This window comes from Microchirus variegatus, assembly GCF_963457635.1.
Source record: "Microchirus variegatus genome assembly, chromosome: 19".
NCBI classification, from domain to species: domain Eukaryota; kingdom Metazoa; phylum Chordata; class Actinopteri; order Pleuronectiformes; family Soleidae; genus Microchirus; species Microchirus variegatus.
In genome coordinates this window covers 15,600,314-15,619,977 of record NC_139820.1, presented here as the reverse complement: position 1 = coordinate 15,619,977, position 19,664 = coordinate 15,600,314, and positions in this window count along the sequence as shown.

Sequence of the window (19,664 nt, the reverse complement as noted above, 5' to 3'; positions counted from 1 at the left end):
ATCAAAGCTCATGTCCAGCGCAATTTGTTGAGCCCAGACTTTGTGCCTTCTTGTAAGTACCACATATGAAGATCCATGCCCACGGTCCTAACTCTGCACAACGCTAGGATTAACAGGTTAAGTTAGAATTTTCACAAATACTGTTGGCAGGCAAGTCGGGGAAACTGCTACCATGTGTTGAGGGTGGTTGTTGCCCATGAGCTCTGTCGTCTTTCTTAGATGCAAAGGTGGTTTTCAAGTACTCCATGTTGCAAGCACATCAAAGTGTGTGTTGCGAGCAGGAACGTGAACCAGAACAGAACGTTGAGAGTGAACAGCATCACTGTCACGGACTTGAAAGCATAGCAGGTGTAAGACGTTTTTTTAAAGGCAATGTTAGTTTTCAGAGAGCACATGTAAATGTAGGCAGGATTTGATGGTACAGGTGGATAGCACCAATGTTTAACGTAGCACGTGAGTAACAGTTTTTAAATGCAAAGTGAGTTTCCAGATGTATCAAGCACTCGAAAAGCTTGCACGTTGTCAGCAGGATTTGAACCTGCGCGGGGATACCCCAATGGATTTCTACTCCATCGCCTTAACCACTCAGCCATGACAACGGTAACCAGGTGTTTTATTGGTCTGCTTTTCGGCAAACAATGGGATAAAACTCCAGCAGCGCACCAATTTAAACTATCTTCCGATTATGTCTTTATTTTCAGGTTCCACCAAACATCAAGTCTTGGTGAAGCACAATGAGAAGTGAATTAATCATAGAGCTTGTTACTTGCCCGAGTCTACACTCACAAGGATATGATGAACAAGGTAAGTTAGCATTTTCACAGATACTGTTGGCAGGCAAGTCGGGGAAACTGCTACCATGTGTGTTGAGGGTGTTTGTAGCCCATCAGCTCTGTCGTCTTTCTTAGATGCAAACGTGGTATTCAAGTACTCCATGTCGCAAGCACATCAAAGTGTGTGTTATGGGCCCAGCACGCTTCCGCTGCACCACTCTGCTCCTGGTAAAGGATTCTAATGAGACAACAGACAGGCAAACTCTTCTTAGGTAGGTCTACCAGGGACCAGTTTACCAAAGTCGAAACATGCCCAGCTTAAGGACGATGTGTACACAATTAGTTATATGTGCAGATTCCAACAATGCAAAGCTGGACAAATCAAAGCTCATGTCCAGCGCAATTTGTTGAGCCCAGACTTTGTGCCTTCTTGTAAGTACCACATATGAAGATCCATGCCCACGGTCCTAACTCTGCACAACGCTAGGATTAACAGGTTAAGTTAGAATTTTCACAAATACTGTTGGCAGGCAAGTCGGGGAAACTGCTACCATGTGTTGAGGGTGGTTGTTGCCCATGAGCTCTGTCGTCTTTCTTAGATGCAAAGGTGGTTTTCAAGTACTCCATGTTGCAAGCACATCAAAGTGTGTGTTGCGAGCAGGAACGTGAACCAGAACAGAACGTTGAGAGTGAACAGCATCACTGTCACGGACTTGAAAGCATAGCAGGTGTAAGACGTTTTTTTAAAGGCAATGTTAGTTTTCAGAGAGCACATGTAAATGTAGGCAGGATTTGATGGTACAGGTGGATAGCACCAATGTTTAGCGTAGCACGTGAGTAACAGTTTTTAAATGCAAAGTGAGTTTCCAGATGTATCAAGCACTCGAAAAGCTTGCACGTTGTCAGCAGGATTTGAACCTGCGCGGGGATACCCCAATGGATTTCAACTCCATCGCCTTAACCACTCGGCCATGACAACGGTAACCAGGTGTTTTATTGGTCTGCTTTTCGGCAAACAATGGGATAAAACTCCAGCAGCGCACCAATTTAAACTATCTTCCGATTATGTCTTTATTTTCAGGTTCCACCAAACATCAAGTCTTGGTGAAGCACAATGAGAAGTGAATTAATCATAGAGCTTGTTACTTGCCCGAGTCTACACTCACAAGGATATGATGAACAAGGTAAGTTAGCATTTTCACAGATACTGTTGGCAGGCAAGTCGGGGAAACTGCTACCATGTGTGTTGAGGGTGTTTGTAGCCCATCAGCTCTGTCGTCTTTCTTAGATGCAAACGTGGTATTCAAGTACTCCATGTCGCAAGCACATCAAAGTGTGTGTTATGGGCCCAGCACGCTTCCGCTGCGCCACTCTGCTCCTGGTAAAGGATTCTAATGAGACAACAGACAGGCAAACTCTTCTTAGGTAGGTCTACCAGGGACCAGTTTACCAAAGTCGAAACATGCCCAGCTTAAGGACGATGTGTACACAATTAGTTATATGTGCAGATTCCAACAATGCAAAGCTGGACAAATCAAAGCTCATGTCACCTCTGTGCAAACGGGAATCATGTGTAACTTGTTGTGTACACATGATCCTTAAGCTGCACATTTTTCAACTTTGGTGATGTGGTTCCTGGTACTGAGGAGGAGTTTGCCAGCGAGTTCTTCTCTTTTAAACATCCAGTTATTCTTGTTCTTTCTTTCACACACAAGAAACTTTTTCAAACCACTGGCTTTGGTTGTTTGCCAATTTCAGACTGGTGCAGGCAGAATTGACTAAGCAAACAGAGCTCAGAGGCTTTTTAATGCCATTCAAGTCACCAACAACACAACCTTTAACACAATCCAGCAGACTGTATCCCTCTGGCACACGACCTCGAGATTTTACAGATCTCCTTTGTTCAACATTCAAAGTGTGGCAAGAAACATATTAAGTATCCGACACACATCCATTCCAATTACACGTGCATGTTGGCAGTGGTGGGATTTGAACCCACGCCTCCTCAGAGACTGGAGCCTTAATCCAGCGCCTTAGACCCCTCGGCCACACTACCTTCTGCAAAGTCAGATTTTTTGGTTTTCTTTATCGAAGATACCGCAAATCAGTATGACGTCGTGAGGTAAGATGCTTCACTGAAAAGGCAGACCAATGACATGCACAGGAAGTAGAATGTTTACCCTGAAGAAGGGGTTCACTCGGCTGTTTGCCCAGAAGCTAGCAGGACAACGGAGAAATTCAATCCACCTGAGTAGAGCATGGTAAGGTTTTGACCAACATGTGCATGGACTGTTGACTTTCGGTTTCATCAAACGGCTGCCCCCGGTTTCTTCTCTGCCTTCACAAGATAATCTATTTTCCACAGACTAGGCAGAGAAACGACATGGCATTTGCTTAGCAGAGGATGGTTTCGATCCATCGACCTCTGGGTTATGGGCCCAGCACGCTTCCGCTGCGCCACTCTGCTCCTGCCAAGTGATTCTAATGAGACAACAGACAGTCAAACTCTTCTTCGGTAGGTCTACCAGGGACCAGTTTACCAAAGTCGAAACATGCCCAGCTTAAGGACGATGTGTACACAATTAGTTATATGTGCAGATTCCAACAATGCAAAGCTGGACAAATCAAAGCTCATGTCCAGCGCAATTTGTTGAGCCCAGACTTTGTGCCTTCTTGTAAGTACCACATATGAAGATCCATGCCCACGGTCCTAACTCTGCACAACGCTAGGATTAACAGGTTAAGTTAGAATTTTCACAAATACTGTTGGCAGGCAAGTCGGGGAAACTGCTACCATGTGTTGAGGGTGGTTGTTGCCCATGAGCTCTGTCGTCTTTCTTAGATGCAAAGGTGGTTTTCAAGTACTCCATGTTGCAAGCACATCAAAGTGTGTGTTGCGAGCAGGAACGTGAACCAGAACAGAACGTTGAGAGTGAACAGCATCACTGTCACGGACTTGAAAGCATAGCAGGTGTAAGACGTTTTTTTAAAGGCAATGTTAGTTTTCAGAGAGCACATGTAAATGTAGGCAGGATTTGATGGTACAGGTGGATAGCACCAATGTTTAGCGTAGCACGTGAGTAACAGTTTTTAAATGCAAAGTGAGTTTCCAGATGTATCAAGCACTCGAAAAGCTTGCACGTTGTCAGCAGGATTTGAACCTGCGCGGGGATACCCCAATGGATTTCAACTCCATCGCCTTAACCACTCGGCCATGACAACGGTAACCAGGTGTTTTATTGGTCTGCTTTTCGGCAAACAATGGGATAAAACTCCAGCAGCGCACCAATTTAAACTATCTTCCGATTATGTCTTTATTTTCAGGTTCCACCAAACATCAAGTCTTGGTGAAGCACAATGAGAAGTGAATTAATCATAGAGCTTGTTACTTGCCCGAGTCTACACTCACAAGGATATGATGAACAAGGTAAGTTAGCATTTTCACAGATACTGTTGGCAGGCAAGTCGGGGAAACTGCTACCATGTGTGTTGAGGGTGTTTGTAGCCCATCAGCTCTGTCGTCTTTCTTAGATGCAAACGTGGTATTCAAGTACTCCATGTCGCAAGCACATCAAAGTGTGTGTTATGGGCCCAGCACGCTTCCGCTGCGCCACTCTGCTCCTGGTAAAGGATTCTAATGAGACAACAGACAGGCAAACTCTTCTTAGGTAGGTCTACCAGGGACCAGTTTACCAAAGTCGAAACATGCCCAGCTTAAGGACGATGTGTACACAATTAGTTATATGTGCAGATTCCAACAATGCAAAGCTGGACAAATCAAAGCTCATGTCACCTCTGTGCAAACGGGAATCATGTGTAACTTGTTGTGTACACATGATCCTTAAGCTGCACATTTTTCAACTTTGGTGATGTGGTTCCTGGTACTGAGGAGGAGTTTGCCAGCGAGTTCTTCTCTTTTAAACATCCAGTTATTCTTGTTCTTTCTTTCACACACAAGAAACTTTTTCGAACCACTGGCTTTGGTTGTTTGCCAATTTCAGACTGATGCAGGCAGAATTGACTAAGCAAACAGAGCTCAGAGGCTTTTTAATGCCATTCAAGTCACCAACAACACAACCTTTAACACAATCCAGCAGACTGTATCCCTCGGGCACACGACCTCGAGATTTTACAGATCTCCTTTGTTCAACATTCAAAGTGTGGCAAGAAACATATTAAGTATCCGACACATATCCATTCCAATGAATGTTGGCAGTGGTGGGATTTGAACCCACGCCTCCTCAGAGACTGGAGCCTTAATCCAGCGCCTTAGACCCCTCGGCCACACTACCTTCTGCAAAGTTAGATTTTTTGGTTTTCTTTATCGAAGATACCGCAAATCAGTATGACGTCGTGAGGTAAGATGCTTCACTGAAAAGGCAGACCAATGACATGCACAGGAAGTAGAATGTTTACCCTGAAGAAGGGGTTCACTCGGCTGTTTACCCAGAAGCTAGCAGGACAATGGAGAAATTCAATCCACCTGAGTAGAGCATGGTAAGGTTTTGACCAACATGTGCATGGACTGTTGACTTTCAGTTCCATCAAACGGCTGCCCCCGGTTTCTTCTCTGCCTTCACAAGATAATCTATTTTCCACAGACGAGGCAGAGAAACGACATGGCATTTGCTTAGCAGAGGATGGTTTCGATCCATCGACCTCTGGGTTATGGGCCCAGCACGCTTCCGCTGCGCCACTCTGCTCCTGGTAAAGGATTCTAATGAGACAACAGACAGGCAAACTCTTCTTAGGTAGGTCTACCAGGGACCAGTTTACCAAAGTCGAAACATGCCCAGCTTAAGGACGATGTGTACACAATTAGTTATATGTGCAGATTCCAACAATGCAAAGCTGGACAAATCAAAGCTCATGTCCAGCGCAATTTGTTGAGCCCAGACTTTGTGCCTTCTTGTAAGTACCACATATGAAGATCCATGCCCACGGTCCTAACTCTGCACAACGCTAGGATTAACAGGTTAAGTTAGAATTTTCACAAATACTGTTGGCAGGCAAGTCGGGGAAACTGCTACCATGTGTGTTGAGGGTGGTTGTTGCCCATGAGCTCTGTCGTCTTTCTTAGATGCAAAGGTGGTTTTCAAGTACTCCATGTTGCAAGCACATCAAAGTGTGTGTTGCGAGCAGGAACGTGAACCAGAACAGAACGTTGAGAGTGAACAGCATCACTGTCATGGACTTGAAAGCATAGCAGGTGTAAGACGTTTTTTTAAAGGCAATGTTAGTTTTCAGAGAGCACATGTAAATGTAGGCAGGATTTGATGGTACAGGTGGATAGCACCAATGTTTAACGTAGCACGTGAGTAACAGTTTTTAAATGCAAAGTGAGTTTCCAGATGTATCAAGCACTCGAAAAGCTTGCACGTTGTCAGCAGGATTTGAACCTGCGCGGGGATACCCCAATGGATTTCTACTCCATCGCCTTAACCACTCAGCCATGACAACGGTAACCAGGTGTTTTATTGGTCTGCTTTTCGGCAAACAATGGGATAAAACTCCAGCAGCGCACCAATTTAAACTATCTTCCGATTATGTCTTTATTTTCAGGTTCCACCAAACATCAAGTCTTGGTGAAGCACAATGAGAAGTGAATTAATCATAGAGCTTGTTACTTGCCCGAGTCTACACTCACAAGGATATGATGAACAAGGTAAGTTAGCATTTTCACAGATACTGTTGGCAGGCAAGTCGGGGAAACTGCTACCATGTGTGTTGAGGGTGTTTGTAGCCCATCAGCTCTGTCGTCTTTCTTAGATGCAAACGTGGTATTCAAGTACTCCATGTCGCAAGCACATCAAAGTGTGTGTTATGGGCCCAGCACGCTTCCGCTGCACCACTCTGCTCCTGGTAAAGGATTCTAATGAGACAACAGACAGGCAAACTCTTCTTAGGTAGGTCTACCAGGGACCAGTTTACCAAAGTCGAAACATGCCCAGCTTAAGGACGATGTGTACACAATTAGTTATATGTGCAGATTCCAACAATGCAAAGCTGGACAAATCAAAGCTCATGTCCAGCGCAATTTGTTGAGCCCAGACTTTGTGCCTTCTTGTAAGTACCACATATGAAGATCCATGCCCACGGTCCTAACTCTGCACAACGCTAGGATTAACAGGTTAAGTTAGAATTTTCACAAATACTGTTGGCAGGCAAGTCGGGGAAACTGCTACCATGTGTTGAGGGTGGTTGTTGCCCATGAGCTCTGTCGTCTTTCTTAGATGCAAAGGTGGTTTTCAAGTACTCCATGTTGCAAGCACATCAAAGTGTGTGTTGCGAGCAGGAACGTGAACCAGAACAGAACGTTGAGAGTGAACAGCATCACTGTCACGGACTTGAAAGCATAGCAGGTGTAAGACGTTTTTTTAAAGGCAATGTTAGTTTTCAGAGAGCACATGTAAATGTAGGCAGGATTTGATGGTACAGGTGGATAGCACCAATGTTTAGCGTAGCACGTGAGTAACAGTTTTTAAATGCAAAGTGAGTTTCCAGATGTATCAAGCACTCGAAAAGCTTGCACGTTGTCAGCAGGATTTGAACCTGCGCGGGGATACCCCAATGGATTTCAACTCCATCGCCTTAACCACTCGGCCATGACAACGGTAACCAGGTGTTTTATTGGTCTGCTTTTCGGCAAACAATGGGATAAAACTCCAGCAGCGCACCAATTTAAACTATCTTCCGATTATGTCTTTATTTTCAGGTTCCACCAAACATCAAGTCTTGGTGAAGCACAATGAGAAGTGAATTAATCATAGAGCTTGTTACTTGCCCGAGTCTACACTCACAAGGATATGATGAACAAGGTAAGTTAGCATTTTCACAGATACTGTTGGCAGGCAAGTCGGGGAAACTGCTACCATGTGTGTTGAGGGTGTTTGTAGCCCATCAGCTCTGTCGTCTTTCTTAGATGCAAACGTGGTATTCAAGTACTCCATGTCGCAAGCACATCAAAGTGTGTGTTATGGGCCCAGCACGCTTCCGCTGCGCCACTCTGCTCCTGGTAAAGGATTCTAATGAGACAACAGACAGGCAAACTCTTCTTAGGTAGGTCTACCAGGGACCAGTTTACCAAAGTCGAAACATGCCCAGCTTAAGGACGATGTGTACACAATTAGTTATATGTGCAGATTCCAACAATGCAAAGCTGGACAAATCAAAGCTCATGTCACCTCTGTGCAAAGGGGAATCATGTGTAACTTGTTGTGTACACATGATCCTTAAGCTGGACATTTTTCAACTTTGGTGATGTGGTTCCTGGTACTGAGGAGGAGTTTGCCAGCGAGTTCTTCTCTTTGAAACATCCAGTTATTCTTGTTCTTTCTTTCACACACAAGAAACTTTTTCGAACCACTGGCTTTGGTTGTTTGCCAATTTCAGACTGGTGCAGGCAGAATTGACTAAGCAAACAGAGCTCAGAGGCTTTTTAATGCCATTCAAGTCACCAACAACACAACCTTTAACACAATCCAGCAGACTGTATCCCTCTGGCACACGACCTCGAGATTTTACAGATCTCCTTTGTTCAACATTCAAAGTGTGGCAAGAAACATATTAAGTATCCGACACACATCCATTCCAATTACACGTGCATGTTGGCAGTGGTGGGATTTGAACCCACGCCTCCTCAGAGACTGGAGCCTTAATCCAGCGCCTTAGACCCCTCGGCCACACTACCTTCTGCAAAGTCAGATTTTTTGGTTTTCTTTATCGAAGATACCGCAAATCAGTATGACGTCGTGAGGTAAGATGCTTCACTGAAAAGGCAGACCAATGACATGCACAGGAAGTAGAATGTTTACCCTGAAGAAGGGGTTCACTCGGCTGTTTGCCCAGAAGCTAGCAGGACAACGGAGAAATTCAATCCACCTGAGTAGAGCATGGTAAGGTTTTGACCAACATGTGCATGGACTGTTGACTTCCGGTTTCATCAAACGGCTGCCCCCGGTTTCTTCTCTGCCTTCACAAGATAATCTATTTTCCACAGACTAGGCAGAGAAACGACATGGCATTTGCTTAGCAGAGGATGGTTTCGATCCATCGACCTCTGGGTTATGGGCCCAGCACGCTTCCGCTGCGCCACTCTGCTCCTGCCAAGTGATTCTAATGAGACAACAGACAGTCAAACTCTTCTTAGGTAGGTCTACCAGGGACCAGTTTACCAAAGTCGAAACATGCCCAGCTTAAGGACGATGTGTACACAATTAGTTATATGTGCAGATTCCAACAATGCAAAGCTGGACAAATCAAAGCTCATGTCCAGCGCAATTTGTTGAGCCCAGACTTTGTGCCTTCTTGTAAGTACCACATATGAAGATCCATGCCCACGGTCCTAACTCTGCACAACGCTAGGATTAACAGGTTAAGTTAGAATTTTCACAAATACTGTTGGCAGGCAAGTCGGGGAAACTGCTACCATGTGTGTTGAGAGTGGTTGTTGCCCATGAGCTCTGTCGTCTTTCTTAGATGCAAAGGTGGTTTTCAAGTACTCCATGTTGCAAGCACATCAAAGTGTGTGTTGCGAGCAGGAACGTGAACCAGAACAGAACGTTGAGAGTGAACAGCATCACTGTCACGGACTTGAAAGCATAGCAGGTGTAAGACGTTTTTTTAAAGGCAATGTTAGTTTTCAGAGAGCACATGTAAATGTAGGCAGGATTTGATGGTACAGGTGGATAGCACCAATGTTTAACGTAGCACGTGAGTAACAGTTTTTAAATGCAAAGTGAGTTTCCAGATGTATCAAGCACTCGAAAAGCTTGCACGTTGTCAGCAGGATTTGAACCTGCGCGGGGATACCCCAATGGATTTCTACTCCATCGCCTTAACCACTCAGCCATGACAACGGTAACCAGGTGTTTTATTGGTCTGCTTTTCGGCAAACAATGGGATAAAACTCCAGCAGCGCACCAATTTAAACTATCTTCCGATTATGTCTTTATTTTCAGGTTCCACCAAACATCAAGTCTTGGTGAAGCACAATGAGAAGTGAATTAATCATAGAGCTTGTTACTTGCCCGAGTCTACACTCACAAGGATATGATGAACAAGGTAAGTTAGCATTTTCACAGATACTGTTGGCAGGCAAGTCGGGGAAACTGCTACCATGTGTGTTGAGGGTGTTTGTAGCCCATCAGCTCTGTCGTCTTTCTTAGATGCAAACGTGGTATTCAAGTACTCCATGTCGCAAGCACATCAAAGTGTGTGTTATGGGCCCAGCACGCTTCCGCTGCACCACTCTGCTCCTGGTAAAGGATTCTAATGAGACAACAGACAGGCAAACTCTTCTTAGGTAGGTCTACCAGGGACCAGTTTACCAAAGTCGAAACATGCCCAGCTTAAGGACGATGTGTACACAATTAGTTATATGTGCAGATTCCAACAATGCAAAGCTGGACAAATCAAAGCTCATGTCCAGCGCAATTTGTTGAGCCCAGACTTTGTGCCTTCTTGTAAGTACCACATATGAAGATCCATGCCCACGGTCCTAACTCTGCACAACGCTAGGATTAACAGGTTAAGTTAGAATTTTCACAAATACTGTTGGCAGGCAAGTCGGGGAAACTGCTACCATGTGTTGAGGGTGGTTGTTGCCCATGAGCTCTGTCGTCTTTCTTAGATGCAAAGGTGGTTTTCAAGTACTCCATGTTGCAAGCACATCAAAGTGTGTGTTGCGAGCAGGAACGTGAACCAGAACAGAACGTTGAGAGTGAACAGCATCACTGTCACGGACTTGAAAGCATAGCAGGTGTAAGACGTTTTTTTAAAGGCAATGTTAGTTTTCAGAGAGCACATGTAAATGTAGGCAGGATTTGATGGTACAGGTGGATAGCACCAATGTTTAGCGTAGCACGTGAGTAACAGTTTTTAAATGCAAAGTGAGTTTCCAGATGTATCAAGCACTCGAAAAGCTTGCACGTTGTCAGCAGGATTTGAACCTGCGCGGGGATACCCCAATGGATTTCAACTCCATCGCCTTAACCACTCGGCCATGACAACGGTAACCAGGTGTTTTATTGGTCTGCTTTTCGGCAAACAATGGGATAAAACTCCAGCAGCGCACCAATTTAAACTATCTTCCGATTATGTCTTTATTTTCAGGTTCCACCAAACATCAAGTCTTGGTGAAGCACAATGAGAAGTGAATTAATCATAGAGCTTGTTACTTGCCCGAGTCTACACTCACAAGGATATGATGAACAAGGTAAGTTAGCATTTTCACAGATACTGTTGGCAGGCAAGTCGGGGAAACTGCTACCATGTGTGTTGAGGGTGTTTGTAGCCCATCAGCTCTGTCGTCTTTCTTAGATGCAAACGTGGTATTCAAGTACTCCATGTCGCAAGCACATCAAAGTGTGTGTTATGGGCCCAGCACGCTTCCGCTGCGCCACTCTGCTCCTGGTAAAGGATTCTAATGAGACAACAGACAGGCAAACTCTTCTTAGGTAGGTCTACCAGGGACCAGTTTACCAAAGTCGAAACATGCCCAGCTTAAGGACGATGTGTACACAATTAGTTATATGTGCAGATTCCAACAATGCAAAGCTGGACAAATCAAAGCTCATGTCACCTCTGTGCAAACGGGAATCATGTGTAACTTGTTGTGTACACATGATCCTTAAGCTGGACATTTTTCAACTTTGGTGATGTGGTTCCTGGTACTGAGGAGGAGTTTGCCAGCGAGTTCTTCACTTTGAAACATCCAGTTATTCTTGTTCTTTCTTTCACACACAAGAAACTTTTTCGAACCACTGGCTTTGGTTGTTTGCCAATTTCAGACTGGTGCAGGCAGAATTGACTAAGCAAACAGAGCTCAGAGGCTTTTTAATGCCATTCAAGTCACCAACAACACAACCTTTAACACAATCCAGCAGACTGTATCCCTCGGGCACACGACCTCGAGATTTTACAGATCTCCTTTGTTCAACATTCAAAGTGTGGCAAGAAACATATTAAGTATCCGACACATATCCATTCCAATGAATGAATGGATGTTGGCAGTGGTGGGATTTGAACCCACGCCTCCTCAGAGACTGGAGCCTTAATCCAGCGCCTTAGACCCCTCGGCCACACTACCTTCTGCAAAGTCAGATTTTTTGGTTTTCTTTATCGAAGATACCGCAAATCAGTATGACGTCGTGAGGTAAGATGCTTCACTGAAAAGGCAGACCAATGACATGCACAGGAAGTAGAATGTTTACCCTGAAGAAGGGGTTCACTCGGCTGTTTGCCCAGAAGCTAGCAGGACAACGGAGAAATTCAATCCACCTGAGTAGAGCATGGTAAGGTTTTGACCAACATGTGCATGGACTGTTGACTTTCGGTTTCATCAAACGGCTGCCCCCGGTTTCTTCTCTGCCTTCACAAGATAATCTATTTTCCACAGACTAGGCAGAGAAACGACATGGCATTTGCTTAGCAGAGGATGGTTTCGATCCATCGACCTCTGGGTTATGGGCCCAGCACGCTTCCGCTGCGCCACTCTGCTCCTGCCAAGTGATTCTAATGAGACAACAGACAGTCAAACTCTTCTTAGGTAGGTCTACCAGGGACCAGTTTACCAAAGTCGAAACATGCCCAGCTTAAGGACGATGTGTACACAATTAGTTATATGTGCAGATTCCAACAATGCAAAGCTGGACAAATCAAAGCTCATGTCCAGCGCAATTTGTTGAGCCCAGACTTTGTGCCTTCTTGTAAGTACCACATATGAAGATCCATGCCCACGGTCCTAACTCTGCACAACGCTAGGATTAACAGGTTAAGTTAGAATTTTCACAAATACTGTTGGCAGGCAAGTCGGGGAAACTGCTACCATGTGTGTTGAGGGTGGTTGTTGCCCATGAGCTCTGTCGTCTTTCTTAGATGCAAAGGTGGTTTTCAAGTACTCCATGTTGCAAGCACATCAAAGTGTGTGTTGCAAGCAAGAAACGTGAACCAGAACAGAACGTTGAGAGTGAACAGCATCACTGTCACGGACTTGAAAGCATAGCAGGTGTAAGACGTTTTTTTAAAGGCAATGTTAGTTTTCAGAGAGCACATGTAAATGTAGGCAGGATTTGATGGTACAGGTGGATAGCACCAATGTTTAACGTAGCACGTGAGTAACAGTTTTTAAATGCAAAGTGAGTTTCCAGATGTATCAAGCACTCGAAAAGCTTGCACGTTGTCAGCAGGATTTGAACCTGCGCGGGGATACCCCAATGGATTTCTACTCCATCGCCTTAACCACTCGGCCATGACAACGGTAACCAGGTGTTTTATTGGTCTGCTTTTCGGCAAACAATGGGATAAAACTCCAGCAGCGCACCAATTTAAACTATCTTCCGATTATGTCTTTATTTTCAGGTTCCACCAAACATCAAGTCTTGGTGAAGCACAATGAGAAGTGAATTAATCATAGAGCTTGTTACTTGCCCGAGTCTACACTCACAAGGATATGATGAACAAGGTAAGTTAGCATTTTCACAGATACTGTTGGCAGGCAAGTCCGGGAAACTGCTACCATGTGTGTTGAGGGTGTTTGTAGCCCATCAGCTCTGTCGTCTTTCTTAGATGCAAACGTGGTATTCAAGTACTCCATGTCGCAAGCACATCAAAGTGTGTGTTATGGGCCCAGCACGCTTCCGCTGCGCCACTCTGCTCCTGGTAAAGGATTCTAATGAGACAACAGACAGGCAAACTCTTCTTAGGTAGGTCTACCAGGGACCAGTTTACCAAAGTCGAAACATGCCCAGCTTAAGGACGATGTGTACACAATTAGTTATATGTGCAGATTCCAACAATGCAAAGCTGGACAAATCAAAGCTCATGTCCAGCGCAATTTGTTGAGCCCAGACTTTGTGCCTTCTTGTAAGTACCACATATGAAGATCCATGCCCACGGTCCTAACTCTGCACAACGCTAGGATTAACAGGTTAAGTTAGAATTTTCACAAATACTGTTGGCAGGCAAGTCGGGGAAACTGCTACCATGTGTGTTGAGGGTGGTTGTTGCCCATGAGCTCTGTCGTCTTTCTTAGATGCAAAGGTGGTTTTCAAGTACTCCATGTTGCAAGCACATCAAAGTGTGTGTTGCGAGCAGGAACGTGAACCAGAACAGAACGTTGAGAGTGAACAGCATCACTGTCACGGACTTGAAAGCATAGCAGGTGTAAGACGTTTTTTTAAAGGCAATGTTAGTTTTCAGAGAGCACATGTAAATGTAGGCAGGATTTGATGGTACAGGTGGATAGCACCAATGTTTAACGTAGCATGTGAGTAACAGTTTTTAAATGCAAAGTGAGTTTCCAGATGTATCAAGCACTCGAAAAGCTTGCACGTTGTCAGCAGGATTTGAACCTGCGCGGGGATACCCCAATGGATTTCTACTCCATCGCCTTAACCACTCGGCCATGACAACGGTAACCAGGTGTTTTATTGGTCTGCTTTTCGGCAAACAATGGGATAAAACTCCAGCAGCGCACCAATTTAAACTATCTTCCGATTATGTCTTTATTTTCAGGTTCCACCAAACATCAAGTCTTGGTGAAGCACAATGAGAAGTGAATTAATCATAGAGCTTGTTACTTGCCCGAGTCTACACTCACAAGGATATGATGAACAAGGTAAGTTAGCATTTTCACAGATACTGTTGGCAGGCAAGTCGGGGAAACTGCTACCATGTGTGTTGAGGGTGTTTGTAGCCCATCAGCTCTGTCGTCTTTCTTAGATGCAAACGTGGTATTCAAGTACTCCATGTCGCAAGCACATCAAAGTGTGTGTTATGGGCCCAGCACGCTTCCGCTGCGCCACTCTGCTCCTGGTAAAGGATTCTAATGAGACAACAGACAGGCAAACTCTTCTTAGGTAGGTCTACCAGGGACCAGTTTACCAAAGTCGAAACATGCCCAGCTTAAGGACGATGTGTACACAATTAGTTATATGTGCAGATTCCAACAATGCAAAGCTGGACAAATCAAAGCTCATGTCACCTCTGTGCAAACGGGAATCATGTGTAACTTGTTGTGTACACATGATCCTTAAGCTGGACATTTTTCAACTTTGGTGATGTGGTTCCTGGTACTGAGGAGGAGTTTGCCAGCGAGTTCTTCACTTTGAAACATCCAGTTATTCTTGTTCTTTCTTTCACACACAAGAAACTTTTTCGAACCACTGGCTTTGGTTGTTTGCCAATTTCAGACTGGTGCAGGCAGAATTGACTAAGCAAACAGAGCTCAGAGGCTTTTTAATGCCATTCAAGTCACCAACAACACAACCTTTAACACAATCCAGCAGACTGTATCCCTCGGGCACACGACCTCGAGATTTTACAGATCTCCTTTGTTCAACATTCAAAGTGTGGCAAGAAACATATTAAGTATCCGACACATATCCATTCCAATGAATGAATGGATGTTGGCAGTGGTGGGATTTGAACCCACGCCTCCTCAGAGACTGGAGCCTTAATCCAGCGCCTTAGACCCCTCGGCCACACTACCTTCTGCAAAGTCAGATTTTTTGGTTTTCTTTATCGAAGATACCGCAAATCAGTATGACGTCGTGAGGTAAGATGCTTCACTGAAAAGGCAGACCAATGACATGCACAGGAAGTAGAATGTTTACCCTGAAGAAGGGGTTCACTCGGCTGTTTGCCCAGAAGCTAGCAGGACAACGGAGAAATTCAATCCACCTGAGTAGAGCATGGTAAGGTTTTGACCAACATGTGCATGGACTGTTGACTTTCGGTTTCATCAAACGGCTGCCCCCGGTTTCTTCTCTGCCTTCACAAGATAATCTATTTTCCACAGACTAGGCAGAGAAACGACATGGCATTTGCTTAGCAGAGGATGGTTTCGATCCATCGACCTCTGGGTTATGGGCCCAGCACGCTTCCGCTGCGCCACTCTGCTCCTGCCAAGTGATTCTAATGAGACAACAGACAGTCAAACTCTTCTTAGGTAGGTCTACCAGGGACCAGTTTACCAAAGTCGAAACATGCCCAGCTTAAGGACGATGTGTACACAATTAGTTATATGTGCAGATTCCAACAATGCAAAGCTGGACAAATCAAAGCTCATGTCCAGCGCAATTTGTTGAGCCCAGACTTTGTGCCTTCTTGTAAGTACCACATATGAAGATCCATGCCCACGGTCCTAACTCTGCACAACGCTAGGATTAACAGGTTAAGTTAGAATTTTCACAAATACTGTTGGCAGGCAAGTCGGGGAAACTGCTACCATGTGTGTTGAGGGTGGTTGTTGCCCATGAGCTCTGTCGTCTTTCTTAGATGCAAAGGTGGTTTTCAAGTACTCCATGTTGCAAGCACATCAAAGTGTGTGTTGCAAGCAAGAAACGTGAACCAGAACAGAACGTTGAGAGTGAACAGCATCACTGTCACGGACTTGAAAGCATAGCAGGTGTAAGACGTTTTTTTAAAGGCAATGTTAGTTTTCAGAGAGCACATGTAAATGTAGGCAGGATTTGATGGTACAGGTGGATAGCACCAATGTTTAACGTAGCACGTGAGTAACAGTTTTTAAATGCAAAGTGAGTTTCCAGATGTATCAAGCACTCGAAAAGCTTGCACGTTGTCAGCAGGATTTGAACCTGCGCGGGGATACCCCAATGGATTTCTACTCCATCGCCTTAACCACTCGGCCATGACAACGGTAACCAGGTGTTTTATTGGTCTGCTTTTCGGCAAACAATGGGATAAAACTCCAGCAGCGCACCAATTTAAACTATCTTCCGATTATGTCTTTATTTTCAGGTTCCACCAAACATCAAGTCTTGGTGAAGCACAATGAGAAGTGAATTAATCATAGAGCTTGTTACTTGCCCGAGTCTACACTCACAAGGATATGATGAACAAGGTAAGTTAGCATTTTCACAGATACTGTTGGCAGGCAAGTCCGGGAAACTGCTACCATGTGTGTTGAGGGTGTTTGTAGCCCATCAGCTCTGTCGTCTTTCTTAGATGCAAACGTGGTATTCAAGTACTCCATGTCGCAAGCACATCAAAGTGTGTGTTATGGGCCCAGCACGCTTCCGCTGCGCCACTCTGCTCCTGGTAAAGGATTCTAATGAGACAACAGACAGGCAAACTCTTCTTAGGTAGGTCTACCAGGGACCAGTTTACCAAAGTCGAAACATGCCCAGCTTAAGGACGATGTGTACACAATTAGTTATATGTGCAGATTCCAACAATGCAAAGCTGGACAAATCAAAGCTCATGTCCAGCGCAATTTGTTGAGCCCAGACTTTGTGCCTTCTTGTAAGTACCACATATGAAGATCCATGCCCACGGTCCTAACTCTGCACAACGCTAGGATTAACAGGTTAAGTTAGAATTTTCACAAATACTGTTGGCAGGCAAGTCGGGGAAACTGCTACCATGTGTGTTGAGGGTGGTTGTTGCCCATGAGCTCTGTCGTCTTTCTTAGATGCAAAGGTGGTTTTCAAGTACTCCATGTTGCAAGCACATCAAAGTGTGTGTTGCGAGCAGGAACGTGAACCAGAACAGAACGTTGAGAGTGAACAGCATCACTGTCACGGACTTGAAAGCATAGCAGGTGTAAGACGTTTTTTTAAAGGCAATGTTAGTTTTCAGAGAGCACATGTAAATGTAGGCAGGATTTGATGGTACAGGTGGATAGCACCAATGTTTAACGTAGCATGTGAGTAACAGTTTTTAAATGCAAAGTGAGTTTCCAGATGTATCAAGCACTCGAAAAGCTTGCACGTTGTCAGCAGGATTTGAACCTGCGCGGGGATACCCCAATGGATTTCTACTCCATCGCCTTAACCACTCGGCCATGACAACGGTAACCAGGTGTTTTATTGGTCTGCTTTTCGGCAAACAATGGGATAAAACTCCAGCAGCGCACCAATTTAAACTATCTTCCGATTATGTCTTTATTTTCAGGTTCCACCAAACATCAAGTCTTGGTGAAGCACAATGAGAAGTGAATTAATCATAGAGCTTGTTACTTGCCCGAGTCTACACTCACAAGGATATGATGAACAAGGTAAGTTAGCATTTTCACAGATACTGTTGGCAGGCAAGTCGGGGAAACTGCTACCATGTGTGTTGAGGGTGTTTGTAGCCCATCAGCTCTGTCGTCTTTCTTAGATGCAAACGTGGTATTCAAGTACTCCATGTCGCAAGCACATCAAAGTGTGTGTTATGGGCCCAGCACGCTTCCGCTGCGCCACTCTGCTCCTGGTAAAGGATTCTAATGAGACAACAGACAGGCAAACTCTTCTTAGGTAGGTCTACCAGGGACCAGTTTACCAAAGTCGAAACATGCCCAGCTTAAGGACGATGTGTACACAATTAGTTATATGTGCAGATTCCAACAATGCAAAGCTGGACAAATCAAAGCTCATGTCACCTCTGTGCAAACGGGAATCATGTGTAACTTGTTGTGTACACATGATCCTTAAGCTGGACATTTTTCAACTTTGGTGATGTGGTTCCTGGTACTGAGGAGGAGTTTGCCAGCGAGTTCTTCACTTTGAAACATCCAGTTATTCTTGTTCTTTCTTTCACACACAAGAAACTTTTTCGAACCACTGGCTTTGGTTGTTTGCCAATTTCAGACTGGTGCAGGCAGAATTGACTAAGCAAACAGAGCTCAGAGGCTTTTTAATGCCATTCAAGTCACCAACAACACAACCTTTAACACAATCCAGCAGACTGTATCCCTCGGGCACACGACCTCGAGATTTTACAGATCTCCTTTGTTCAACATTCAAAGTGTGGCAAGAAACATATTAAGTATCCGACACATATCCATTCCAATGAATGAATGGATGTTGGCAGTGGTGGGATTTGAACCCACGCCTCCTCAGAGACTGGAGCCTTAATCCAGCGCCTTAGACCCCTCGGCCACACTACCTTCTGCAAAGTCAGATTTTTTGGTTTTCTTTATCGAAGATACCGCAAATCAGTATGACGTCGTGAGGTAAGATGCTTCACTGAAAAGGCAGACCAATGACATGCACAGGAAGTAGAATGTTTACCCTGAAGAAGGGGTTCACTCGGCTGTTTGCCCAGAAGCTAGCAGGACAACGGAGAAATTCAATCCACCTGAGTAGAGCATGGTAAGGTTTTGACCAACATGTGCATGGACTGTTGACTTTCGGTTTCATCAAACGGCTGCCCCCGGTTTCTTCTCTGCCTTCACAAGATAATCTATTTTCCACAGACTAGGCAGAGAAACGACATGGCATTTGCTTAGCAGAGGATGGTTTCGATCCATCGACCTCTGGGTTATGGGCCCAGCACGCTTCCGCTGCGCCACTCTGCTCCTGCCAAGTGATTCTAATGAGACAACAGACAGTCAAACTCTTCTTAGGTAGGTCTACCAGGGACCAGTTTACCAAAGTCGAAACATGCCCAGCTTAAGGACGATGTGTACACAATTAGTTATATGTGCAGATTCCAACAATGCAAAGCTGGACAAATCAAAGCTCATGTCCAGCGCAATTTGTTGAGCCCAGACTTTGTGCCTTCTTGTAAGTACCACATATGAAGATCCATGCCCACGGTCCTAACTCTGCACAACGCTAGGATTAACAGGTTAAGTTAGAATTTTCACAAATACTGTTGGCAGGCAAGTCGGGGAAACTGCTACCATGTGTGTTGAGGGTGGTTGTTGCCCATGAGCTCTGTCGTCTTTCTTAGATGCAAAGGTGGTTTTCAAGTACTCCATGTTGCAAGCACATCAAAGTGTGTGTTGCAAGCAAGAAACGTGAACCAGAACAGAACGTTGAGAGTGAACAGCATCACTGTCACGGACTTGAAAGCATAGCAGGTGTAAGACGTTTTTTTAAAGGCAATGTTAGTTTTCAGAGAGCACATGTAAATGTAGGCAGGATTTGATGGTACAGGTGG